The sequence below is a fragment of the Crocodylus porosus genome, unplaced genomic scaffold (genome assembly GCF_001723895.1).
Source record: "Crocodylus porosus isolate Cpor-Errol unplaced genomic scaffold, CroPor_comp1, whole genome shotgun sequence".
NCBI lineage: Eukaryota > Metazoa > Chordata > Crocodylia > Crocodylidae > Crocodylus > Crocodylus porosus.
The window spans coordinates 259,091,438-259,101,348 of NW_017728886.1; the positions used below are offsets into that span (position 1 = coordinate 259,091,438).

The 9,911-nt window shown below is 48.9% G+C and overlaps 1 long non-coding RNA gene across 1 annotated transcript in view; it reads right to left on the reverse strand.

The window, feature by feature from the left end:
- Positions 1-396: 396 nt before the first annotated feature.
- The window catches only part of LOC109306223, a 17,244-nt gene continuing 7,729 nt past the window's right edge, over positions 397-9,911 (reverse strand). The window contains exons 2-3 of the long non-coding RNA XR_002099897.1: positions 2,530-2,532; positions 397-526 (exon numbers count right to left, since the gene is read on the reverse strand). This is a non-coding gene — a long non-coding RNA (uncharacterized LOC109306223). The remainder of the gene's footprint in view (positions 527-2,529; positions 2,533-9,911) is intronic.

Consider the following 9,911-nt stretch of genomic DNA (forward strand, 5'->3'; position numbering starts at 1 on the left):
AGTAGCTGTCATAACAAGTACTAACTTAATGTTCCATGATTGGCACTACTAACATCTTTTAGGTGACGCTAATGCTCAGTAAACTAATTCTACTATGCATTAGTTCATTAGCACGACTTTCACCATGATGTGTTAGTGCAGTAGAATTAGTTTATTGTGCTTTTAGCATCTCGTGTAGACATGCCCAAGGTGTCATATATGAGGAGTGGGTATCATCTCCACCAATATGATGGGACTCATCCTAGGAGAAGCAGGTATGGAAGGTGGCCCTAGATTTTCTTGTGGCTGCCCTTGTCTTCTGATACGACAGCTGTAGCTGCTTAGCTTGGCATTGTTTCTCATGCCTGTCATAACTCAGCTGTCAAATGTCCACTGTAATGTCGAGTGCCAAGGGTTTGGAACAGGCTCCCCCCATAGGTGGTACAGTCACCCACCCTGGCAATCTTCAAAAAGGGTCTTGATGGCCATCTTGCTGGGGACAGCTGATCCCAGCAGTTTTTCCTGCCCAAGTGCAGGGGGACTGGACCTGATGATCCTCCCAGCCCCTAACAACTATGAAACTATGATATCTCTTTTATTGATCATTATCTCTTTTACTGGTGTTACCCTGCAGCTGGGCCTGTGCTGCCCTTTCTCTCCACAGATGAGATCCAGGATTTCCTTCCTGGCTCAGGCTGCAGCACTAAATGTCTCACGAAAATGTCATGAAACTTACCTGTCTGCTAGCTTCCTGCATGTACTTGAAAAGGGGAATTAGTTGGAAACGACAAATGTTCAAGAACATACCAGAAAATTTTTTAAAAAGGTGTGGGGGAGAAAGGGGAGCTAGTGGAAGGAACATGGTGGGGAGATGGAACATGGCAGCGGGTCGGGTGGAGATGAACATGGACGTAGAATTAGAGCATGTGGAGCATATCAAAAACAATGTGGAGCTTAAAACATTTATCATTTATTATTTGTATCACACTTCTCTCATTGACTTTCAGACGGTACAAACACTGAACAAAGTTTATGCCCACAAAGAGTTTGCCTCTGCTTAGATTGTAAGAACTGGTGGGTGGATACAGACAGACAGGGTAGTACAATAAAATGGGATCACAGGGGAGTACAATAAAATAGGCACTGACAGACATGCAGATCTCCACTGTCACTCATGGCACTTCACAGAAAGCACCATGAGTTAGAGCAACCCCTGACCCAGCAGATGTTGGCTGTTGGATTGAGGGGTTGGGACTGAGCTGCACTTTGGAGCTGATCCAGGAGGAGCTGTCTGTCTGCAGCCTCTTTCCACTAGCCCCACCCCTCTCCCCTCCTAGCTCTGGTGCTGTCTGCAGGATGGGAATGGGGAGAAGGGAGGGGAGGGAGCTCCAGGCTAGGGTTTGCTAGGCTGAGCTGGAGGTGGAGGCAGGTGGATTGGAGCCCCCCAAGGTGGGTATGGCAACATTCAGAAAAGAAGCAGTCCACCTTCTTCAGGTGGGGACACTCCCAGGCATCCTAGATGGGGTGGGATCCTAGGGTTCCAGCCCTCTTGCTTCAGAAATCATGACATACCTCATTCTTCCTGCTCCTCCCCCACAACCAGCCAGGATTTCCCTTTTCCAGGCCCTATCCCAGGTGTGACAGGCCTCATAGGTTCAGAACATTTGTGCTGATGACAACAGTGTGAGTTCTTTAAGTCCTCCTTTGTCTGGTGGGATGATCTGACTGGTTGTTTACAGCTTTGCTATGTGCTTTCATTGTGGCTGGAGAGGAAGGAAACATGAGCTGGGGAAGGATCTGTTATAATGAGCTTTCATATGTGGTTCCCCTTGCTAACCAAATCCCTTTATCCAAGCACATGGAGAATATCTATGCTTAATGACCAGCTCCTAAGTACAAGGAACTGTCTAAGCAGTAAAAGAGAAAGATAACAAATGTGATACACCTTCCCCCTTCCCTAAAAGTTTAGCACCTGTCTTTTTCCAGGTCACACTATGGTTGGGGCCCTGCAGCTCAAGCCTTCAGTGTATGAGGCAGCAAAGGCCTGGGTTCTTTGAGAAGCAGGATGATGCTGTGGCAGGAGCCACATAGGAAATCTTTTCTTAGCTTTCTGTGTCAGGGTGTCATTCTAACAGTGCACCAAAGTGAAAACTGAGAGCGGGGGAAATTCACTCCAGTACAGAAAACTAATACCTCATCTTGGACCTCACAGCAGGACTGAATTTGTGGATGAATTTCAAGATTTCTCTATGGCCTGGCATATATGTGGTCCACTATACATGTGCAAGGAGTTGACAGGATTTTTTCTATACAAACGGGGTCAAGGAAGACTGTGGGTGGATTCCCAAATGGTGGTTAAAATAACTTGGAATAGAACCAGGCCCGGTTGCCAGACAAACCAAGGAAAAGGGAAATTTGTGAGCGGAGTTTTTTTGCACACTAGGGAGAACAGTGCCCACTCCTTCTTTAACCTTGAGAGAAAAGGCAGTTGCTGAGCCCAGGGAACCACTGCACCTGTGGAGTTAGGAGCTAAGCAGATCTGCTCCTCACCCACTATGGTCTCTCAGGATCCCAAAGGATTTAGGCCAGCGGTGGGCAAAATGGCGGATCTGGCCAGAGGCCAGACTCCATTTCCCAGCAGCTCCTGCCCATGTCATTTGGTTTCTATGGAGACTGGCCCAAGCAGTGCTGGCAGGGTGCACGGCTGAGCAGGGAGCTGCTCCGGGGCCAGTGCGTGCCACCAGCAGATTGCAGCTCTGCCCAAGTCCGGCCCATCCATCATAGCAAAAAGGGATGAACCACGCTCCTACATAGTAAACCCCCGCCCCAGTGGTAATGTCTACAGGAGGAATAAAAGACACTCAAGAAAGAATTACTCATCAGTACCAGCAGAACATATTGAAGTACTTCAAGAGACAGCAGAAGAACAAACTTCAGAAGAAGAACCAGACCACCACAAGCAAGAGTTTCATCACATTGCAGAGAATCCAGCAGGACCCACAGAGGAACCTGATGACAACACACAAACTAAGAGTGGACGTGTGGTGAGATCGTCTGTGAAGTACAAGGGCTATATAATGGGATAGCAGTAAAGGTAGACCCCTCTGGTGATCCAAGTGCTAGCAACTTCTGGCTCCACGATCCTGAAACGTTCTGTGTTAATGTAGCACCTGATGAACATCCAACTATTTAAGCTCCCAGAGTAAAGAAGGGGGATGTGGTATATATATGTATCTTTAAGGGGCCAGCAGTGGGATGACCCAGTCTCTCCCCCTGATGCCCTGTGGGTGTGGTTTGTGGTGGTGGGTACTTGTAGTTTTCCCTGGAAACTGTGAGCACGGGAGTTGCTGAATCCTGTTCCTAATAAAGATAAAACAGTTTACCACCCCCCCGGTCTCTGCTGCATGGTTAGTCGAGGAGGTCTGATTGAGTACCCCATCCCTGCAACCCAATGGCATAGAGTAAATACTATAGCCCTGCTGCTCCTAGGGGCTCCATGGAAACTGAGTGCAGTGATGCAGGCAGGGGCTGCTGAGAAATAGAGTCTTCCACAGGCCCAATCTGGCCCATGGGCTGGACTTTGCCCACCCCTGATCTAGGCTTTGATCTGCAGGAACTTAAGAGGGCCTGCCACAAACCTGGCCCTCGTATCCCTCTCACCGGGCATGCTGTCAGTCTCTCCTGACCCTCAAGTGGAGGGGGATAGTTATCTGAATTCGAAGACAAAACCTTCCTGCGTAGCTGGCGTTCAGGTTGGGAGTGCAGAGCAGCCACTCAAGCTAGCAAAGCAGCTTAGATGCCTTGCTTCCTCAAACAAGGGTGGCTTGTTAGTGGCTCAGTGGGATAGGAAGGGGATGGGGGAACATTGCTTCCTGAGGCATCCTGTTCCATACTAGTGGAAGTCGGAGCTACGAGTCAGTGCCATCTACTGCCCTGCTCATTCGCATGTAGGAGATGGGCTGGAGAAGGGCACAAGACCTCCATATCCTCTACACAGGTACATCTTACTCCAACCCAGTATAAAACTTTGGTCCATCTGCTGCGCATCTGAGGTGCACCTTAGTCACATTTCTAAGATGTGTCCAGTTCCTCTCACTAAATTCATTTTTTTTTCCGTAGGCAATTAAGACATATTTTTTAATATCAATGCATTGCCTTTATACCTTCCTCTCTGCACTTTACTTATACATTGTACCCTCTCATGCTAAAAATCCAACAAAGTACAAGATAAGCTGCTATGGCTCATGTGCTCATGTACAAGTGCTGTCATTATGTACAAGTGTAGCCATTATAGATAATTAGAAAACAAGTTGCATTAGTAAGGCATAGGTCTATTTGCTGGAAATAAAAATGCTATCCCTCTCTTTCAAGATAGCTATTGACCCAGAGCCTGCTGTGACCTGGGACAAGAACATCTTTCCTTTCATTTCTCTATCTAGCTCATTTCAAAAAGCCATGCTAGCAATTAAACAAATATCTAATTAAAAGTCTGTAGCATCACCAATGGGAAAAAGACAGTTAAAGTAGAATTGAAATGCAAACCTTCCCCCACTGCTGCCCCTATGAACGATTTCTGTACGTGGCTCTCCCCACATAACGAAGCTGCCATTGACTGTGCTACATATTCCCATTTTTAGCAGAAGCAGGTTAAATGATAGTTATTTGCTGATGCTTTGTTAAAATGTCAAACTGTGTTGCAAGCAAAATTGATCTAGGCCAATTTGGTCTGGCTTGGCTCAGTGGTGTGTGATGTCATCTTGCTTCCCGTCTACCCGCTGTTCTGCCTTTGACAAGGCACAGTGGGGAATGCCTTTGAGTTATGAAGCTAGTTCAGATCAGAAGGCTGTTATTGGTGGTAAACAAAGCAGGGAGAAATGAACTAGATGCTGCACTATCTGAGACTCGAGAGATTAGGCCCTAAACCCAGCCCTGGTGTTTGCAGGTGCAAACACCATTTGCCTACCCTGGATCTGGCATCATGTCATTAGATCCAAATTCTCTCCCTGGGTTCTGCCGGCAGAGTCCTGGCTTCAGATCCACAAGAAGGGGCATAGTAGTTGGGCATAGTAGACTGCGAGGAAGGCAGGCATAGTAAAACCACCAAACTCATCCACATTTCCCTGTTCTGTGGCAGCCCTAGAGCTGGGTGAAGCAGACCCAAGAGGGGCAGGGGTGAGCCAGTCAGGAGGTGCTTTAGTTTAGGCCCTCTGCTAAGGAGCTGCTCCTGGCATGTTCCTTACTGAGCCCTCAACAAGTATGTCTGGTCCCCCCACCCTTTGCTGACTTTGAAACTGATATAGTTTAATGGATGCATCCCCCCAGCACCAACACAGTTCCAGGGCTACAGAGATGCTGATATACAATGAAAGCAGCACAAAGCCAGGTGCAGGTTGGCCTTAGATTGAACTTGCCCTCTGCTTCAAGATGTAGTGTGAGCCAGGAGTAATATTCATGATGAACAGGAAGAATTCCTAATCTCTTGTAATTAGCCTATGAACTAATGCATGTTAACACCAAGTAACTATTTAGTTCCTGACTCATTTGTCAGGGTGCATACTATATGTTAAATTCCTTAATGCTACAAAAAATTAATGTCAACAAAATGTTTTATTCTCTGTTGGCTTTTTTGGGCATTGTCTTCTCATGAGCTTTCTGTGTATTGCTGGTCACTTGGATTTGGTTTTGGTGAGATGACTCATGGAGGAAGGTCTTACCCATCATGAATAAGGTGGCACGATCTCTCTCTTTAAAAGACCTTTCAGCAACATTAAGCACATTGGGAAAATTGTATCTGTGTAGGTCTTCCAAGGGTCAATATGACAGCCAGAAATGCCATTTGATCTCAAGCCATTCCACTATCTTGTAACTGGAACTGTTCATTACTGGTGTCTATGTACTGAACCCATTATGCTGAAGCTCAGCCTTTACTGGGTGCACTGATACAAATAATATCACTGAGAAAGTATGATATGAATATTTGCATTTTTTCATTTTCTTATTTCTTCTGGATCTTACAGCCAATGCACTTGTACTCAGCAGGTATCTATTTTGCCACATATTTATTTCCCTATCTTGGAAGTTTCACCCATTGCTTGAAACAGGATGAATTTCCATTTAGTTGTAATGCTGACTTCCTAAGTGTTGTTGAGCAACTTCATTATCCATAAAGGGCAGGGGGTGGGGCATAGATAATCAGGTATCTGTACTACCAAGGGCTGTACATTAGTGCCTACAAAACATTTGGCATGGTTTTTTTGAAAGCTTCGACAAAAATCCAGTTTTCCTTCATAGCTCAGACCAGTGCTCACTCATTTGGGATACAGGCAGGTACATGAAAGAGGGAAGAATTAGTAATAAAAACTGGTGAAATGTACAGAGCTTCCACAAACCCTAAAGTAGATGAAATAAGTTTTAGTGAGATCAATGGGTTAGATTAAGGGCTGGTAATTTCTATTCCAACAGTATCTTGGAAAGACATTAAATAGCAGCCAATGAAAACCCAAGAGTTTTAAAACAGCTGGCTGAGCAATTCTTAAATATTGTTATGAAGGGAATGCATATAACATCAAGGTCATCTACTGTTGCACCAAATTAATTAGTTAATTAATTTAGAAGAAAGGGGTGGACAAGGGGTTATAAGCTAACCCAAGGTGACCAACACTGTTGATAAACAAAGTTGGCTAGTAGCCTGCCTTGGTTTTTGGTATATATGGTACAATAACAATGGAAATAAAGGTAAAATAACTAAGAATTTTTAATAACTGTCACAGCACACTAGGGTGTCCTGCTCCTTTAAAGAGGTGAAACTGCTAGGGGAAGAGCCCTAGCAGTGAGTAGAAAGCCCCAGCTGCTGGTTACCAGGGCAGCCTGAATGAATGGCCCACACATGCCAGAAGTCAGCTGACCAGAAGGGGCAGGGCCTGGCTCATATATAAACCCAGGGCTGAGGCGAGGAGGGCAGTTCCCTGCCAGCAGCCAAGAGGAAAGGAGCTCTCCCAGATCAAGCAAAGGGGAGAAGTCTGTCTGCAGGAGCAGCTTCCAATAGGGGGCACGTGTGTCCTGCACACATGTGTGCCCGCTTACCTGACCCAAGGCGGAGGTGGACGCAGCAGCAGCAGAGCCAGCAGCAGGGGCAACAGCAGTTGATCCCCCTAAGGTAAGTGGGCAGAGGGACCGGACACAGCTGAGCTGGATCCAGAGGTGAAGTCCCCTGAATCCCTCTTAGCTGAGCTAGTAGGGAGCCACGCTCCCGAGCCGCACCGTGTGAACAGAGCGTGCCGGTGTTTGCATCAGCGTTTGCACTGGCGGGCGAGCAGGAAGGTCCAGGAGGAAGACTCCTGCTAGGGCAGAGTGAAGGCACTGCACTAAGCTATAAACAGACAGCAACTCCTGTGATGGTGTCGACGCGGCGTGCTGCCAGGCCCCCTGCCTGGGGGTGGGGGGCGCAGCCTACCCAGGGCTTGTCTGAGGCCTCCACCCAGACACAGCCCATGGGGGAGCTGGCATTCCCCCGGACCTGCGGGGGTTGTCCAGCAAGGCTCGAAGGGGGCAGGGATTGGGGATTCCCACATCTGTCCTAGAGGCGCCTGCCTTAGGGCCCTGGAGGCACAGGTGAGGGAGCTCCAGAAGGAGGTTAGCAGGCTGAGGGGAATCAGGGAGGTGGAGGATGAAATTGATGGCTATTTCCTTTCCCTGCAGGGCCACTCACCCAAGAAGAAGCACCTCGGGAGGTGCCCTCCACTGCAGAGTGGCAGACGGTCACCTCCAGAACCAGGGCTGCTCACAACACAGCAGTACCAGTTCCTCCAGTCCAGCTGGAGAACAGGTACGAGGCCCTGGCAACACTGAAGGATAAGGAGGGAGAGGAGGCAACCGGAGAGGAGGCAACTCCACATTCTCCACACTCCAAACAGGCCAATGGAGCTAATCAGTCCTGGAGGAGAAAGCATCAGTGATTGTCATAGGTAACTCCATCCTGAGAGGTCCAGAGGGCCCCATATGTTGCCAGGATCCCTCAACATACGAGGTCTACTGCCTACCCAGAACACAGATTCAAGACATGACGGGGATGATCCAGGCCATGATCTAGCCCACTGATTACTACTTCATGGTCCTAATCCATGTGGGTACTAATGATGCGGCCAGGAGAAACCCTGAACACCTGATGGTGGACTACCATGCTCTGGGGGGCATGATGAAGGAGGTAGGTGCACAGGTGGTTTTCTCTTCTGTCCTACCAGTAAGCGGACGTGGAAGATGTCATGAGATGTGCATCACAGAGACCAACTGGCGGCTTTGGGAATGGTGTCTTGAGGCGGGCTTTGGCTCCCTTGACAACAACCTGCACATCACGACAAAAGACATGCTCCGATGGGTTGGGCTCCACCTTTCCCCTAAAGGTAAGCATATGTTCTCTTCTAGGTTGGCGGATCTTCTCCAGCGGGCTTTAAACTAGGCTCACTGGGGGAAGGGGAAGAAGAGGGAGCAGGAAGTCTTGGACCACTAAACCAAGCATCACCCACAAGTACATCCCAGTCCAGACCGACGATCAGAACATATACACAGGTAAGCAACAGTGGCCAGGGCAACGCTGAGATTAGGGGGCCAGTGCACACATCCATAGGAGGCCTCAAATGCCTCTACACAAACGCTCATAGTATGGGAAACAAGCAGGAGGAACTTACCCTCCTGCTAGCTGACACCAACCCAGACATAGTGGGGCTCACTGAAATGTGGTGGGAACCAACACATGACTGGGTGGTGAATACCAAGGGCTATAGGCTGTACAGGAGGAACAGGACAGGGAGGAAAGGCAGAGGTGTGGGGCTCTACATTAAGGAGGAATACACATTCTCATCAGGTAGCACAGGGTCAGAGGAGGGGCACACGGAAGTGCTCTGGGTTAGGATACAAGGCAGTCGAGGGGAAAGAGACTTAATGGTGGGGGTCCACTACAGACCACCCAACCAAGGGGAAGAGCTCAACCAGGAATTCTTAAGTCAGCTCCCGGAGGTAGTTAGGTCAAAGGACGTGGTCATCATGGGGGATCTGAACTTTCCAGACATCTGCTGGGAAGAGCAGTCAGCCACGTCTGACCACTCACATAGGTTCCTAGCCCAAATGCAGGACCTCCATCTAACCCAGGAGGTGCACAGCCCCACCAGGGGAGATGCCTTGTTGGACCTGGTGCTGGCCATGGGTGACGACCTGGTGAGGGGGCTGTGGGTGCTCGACCACCTGGGAAACAGTGATCATCACCTGCTGGAATTCACCACCCAGCGCAGGGTGGCAAAGGCCTGCAGCAAGGCAGCAGCCCTAGATTTCAGGAGGGGGACTTCAATGAGCTAAGGGGAATAGTCGGGGAAGTGCTGAGGTCCCAGAGTGGGGGGAGTCAGGTGTCCAAGAAGAGTGGTAGCTTCTTCAGGAGACGAAACTCCAAGCCCAAAGGGAGGTAATCTCAATGCGGATCAAAGGGAGCAGGAGGGCACAAAAGCCCCCATGGCTCACCAAAAGCATCCGGGAATGTCTCCTAGCTAAAAGGGAGGCGTACACCCAATGGAAGAGAGGGGCCATCCCTAGGGAGGATTATACTGCAGTTGCTCTGAGATGGAACTGGGACTAGCTTCCCGGATCAGTGAAACTGGGTGAAATACATAGGGGACAAAAAGAAGGTACTGGGTAATGTGGGGTCCCTGCAAGACACACTAGGAAATTTGGTCGTCACACCAGATGACAAAGCTAACCTATTTAACGATTTTCCTAAGCAGGGACCAGATCATCCCCCCCGCCACTGGGCCCCCCTCAGGCCCCAGGGGAGGCGCACCTAGGCCAAGGGTCAGGGAGGATCTAGTCAGGGATCTTCTGGAGGGACTGGATGTATTTAAATCAGCTGGTCTGGACTATCTCCACCCCCAAATGCTGAGGGAATTAGC